The sequence below is a fragment of the Oncorhynchus nerka genome, unplaced genomic scaffold (assembly GCF_034236695.1).
Source record: "Oncorhynchus nerka isolate Pitt River unplaced genomic scaffold, Oner_Uvic_2.0 unplaced_scaffold_10734, whole genome shotgun sequence".
Classification (NCBI taxonomy): Eukaryota; Metazoa; Chordata; class Actinopteri; order Salmoniformes; family Salmonidae; genus Oncorhynchus; species Oncorhynchus nerka.
Genome location: NW_027030599.1, coordinates 1 through 2,513, shown reverse-complemented (window position 1 = coordinate 2,513; position 2,513 = coordinate 1). Strand labels below are relative to the sequence as shown.

Below are 2,513 nucleotides of genomic sequence, written 5' to 3'. Positions count from 1 at the left end.
ATTAAACCGAAATTCAACAATATTCAAAAATGCTTTGAACTAAGGAGGAAATCAACTCAATCCCTTCAACTTGTTAGAAAATCCATTCATTTGCCCAAGTGAATCATAAGACATGAACAAAATGCATCAGTGATTCGTATTTCCACGCAACTTTCAGAAACTGCACAGGACTGCCCAGTTTCCGTGTGCGCATGCGTGCGGAGCGCGTGCATGTCTACACTTTGTGTAGCCGTTAGCGATGAGGCTAATGATAACCTTCTTGTGGTAGAGAAGGAAAGGCTTCCCACAAAAACCCTCTCAATCAAATGTTAACTGCAAAGTAGCCTATGCCAGCCTGGCAGAATTATATCATGATTATTTGCATCAATCCAGTGGCCATTTGTTGTGCAAGCTCCGCAATCACATGAGCGCTACAGCAACACCGCTTAACCAAGCAAAGGTCTCTTCCTGGCGCACACTTGCCTAAAAAGGGTAACTACACCCCAAAATCGATATGTCTTCCATTTTTCCCAGGCCTCAAAAGTAGTTTCCTGCTAGAGGGTTTAAATGTTGTCGTGGACATGAACATCTAATCGTGTTATATTTCTATTAAAAGGTGTGTACTTTTGAGAGCGAAAACCTGCAAAAGCAGGGACAAACAGTCAACTGGGAAAAGGAATAGGGATTTGGGGGGGGGAATCAGTCAAAACTTTGAAGGGGATTTTACAGAGGCCCTAATGGACTACAGACATTGACAGTCTCCTAGCCTAAAAGCAAATGCTGAATGCACTGCCTAGATTGAGGTAAACGCATTGTCCATTATTTGATTTGATCAGGGCAGGGCATGGAAGCACTAACAAACTGCATTTAGTCAATAAAAGACACAACATTTATTAGGGTGATAAATAAAAGGGAGTTGCTCTACGCATGACACAGAACCCTCTGCTGGAGCAAAACGCTTACAGCACCTGGTATTCCCAGGCGGTCTCCCATCAAGTACTAACCAGGCCCGACCCTGCTTAGCTTCCGAGATCGGACGAGATCGGGCGTATTCAGGCTGGTATGGCCCGTAAGCGAAAGACCATCTCTTGGTACTATAAAGTCAACCGTGTCGCTTACTCTTAGGGGACAGAGAAATGTCCACCTTGTGACACACACTAAAAGCTCAAACCTTGCTTGCATTTTCAGACCATATATTTCACTCTTGTGGGGGGGGAAGAGGGCATATCCCTAGGTTCATACTTATGACAACTTCATGGACTAGGGCCCTATAAAATACAGCGTGCCACACGGAATCTGAAATACAGACATTAAACCGAAATTCAACAATATTCAAAATGCTTTGAACTAGGAGAAATCAACTCAATCCCTTCAACTTGTTAGAAAATCCATTCATTTGCCCAAGTGAATCATAAGACATGAACAAAATGCATCAGTGATTCGTATTTCACAACTTTCAGAAACTGCACAGGACTACCCAGTTTCCGTGTGCGCATGCGTGCGGAGCGCGTGCATGTCTACGCTGTGTAGCCGTTAGCGATGAGGCTAATGATAACCTTCTTGTGGTAGAGAAGGAAAGGCTTCCCACAAAAACCCTCTCAATCAAATGTTAACTGCAAAGTAGCCTATGCCAGCCTGGCAGAATTATATCATGATTATTTGCATCAATCCAGTGGCCATTTGTTGTGCAAGCTCCGCAATCACATGAGCGCTACAGCAACACCGCTTAACCAAGCAAAGGTCTCTTCCTGGCGCACACTTGCCTAAAAAGGGTAACTACACCCCAAAATCGATATGTCTTCCATTTTTCCCAGGCCTCAAAAGTAGTTTCCTGCTAGGGTTTTAAATGTTGTCGTGGACATAGAACATCTAATCGTGTTATATTTCTATTAAAAAGGTGTACTTTTGAGAGCGAAAACCTGCAAAAGCAGGGACAAACGGTCAACTGGGAAAAGGAATAGGGGATTTGGGGGGGAATCAGTCAAAACTTTGAAGGGGATTTTACAGGGCCCTAATGGACTACAGACATTGACAGTCTCCTAGCCTAAAAACAAATGCTGAATGCACTGCCTAGATTGAGGTAAACGCATTGTCCATTATTTGATTTGATCAGGGCAGGGCATGGAAGCACTAACAAACTGCATTTAGTCCAATAAAAAGACACAACATTATTAGGGTGATAAATAAAAGGGAGTTGCTCTACGCATGACACAAGAGAACCCTCTGCTGGAGCAAAACGCTTACAGCACCTGGTATTCCCAGGCGGTCTCCCATCCAAGTACTAACCAGGCCCGACCCTGCTTAGCTTCCGAGATCGGACGAGATCGGGCGTATTCAGGCTGGTATGGCCGTAAGCGAAAGACCATCTCTTGGTACACTATATAAAGTCAACCGTGTCGCTTACTCTTAGGGGGACAGAGAAATGTCCACCTTGTGACACACACTGAAAAGCTCAAACCTTGCTTGCATTTCCAGACCATATATTTCACTCTTGTGGGGGGGGAAGAGGGCATATCCTAGGTTCATACTTATGA

The 2,513-nt window shown here is 44.2% G+C and overlaps 2 non-coding genes across 2 annotated transcripts; both read right to left on the bottom strand.

Annotated features, from left to right (window-relative positions):
- Window positions 1–935: 935 nt before the first annotated feature.
- Window positions 936–1,054, bottom strand: LOC135565910 (5S ribosomal RNA). Its single transcript, XR_010461880.1, has one exon. It is a non-coding gene; the product is annotated as a 5S ribosomal RNA (ribosomal RNA).
- Window positions 1,055–2,216: 1,162 nt separating this feature from the next.
- Window positions 2,217–2,335, bottom strand: LOC135565909 (5S ribosomal RNA). The gene has a single exon (XR_010461879.1). It is a non-coding gene; the product is annotated as a 5S ribosomal RNA (ribosomal RNA).
- Between the last annotated feature and the right edge of the window lie 178 nt (window positions 2,336–2,513).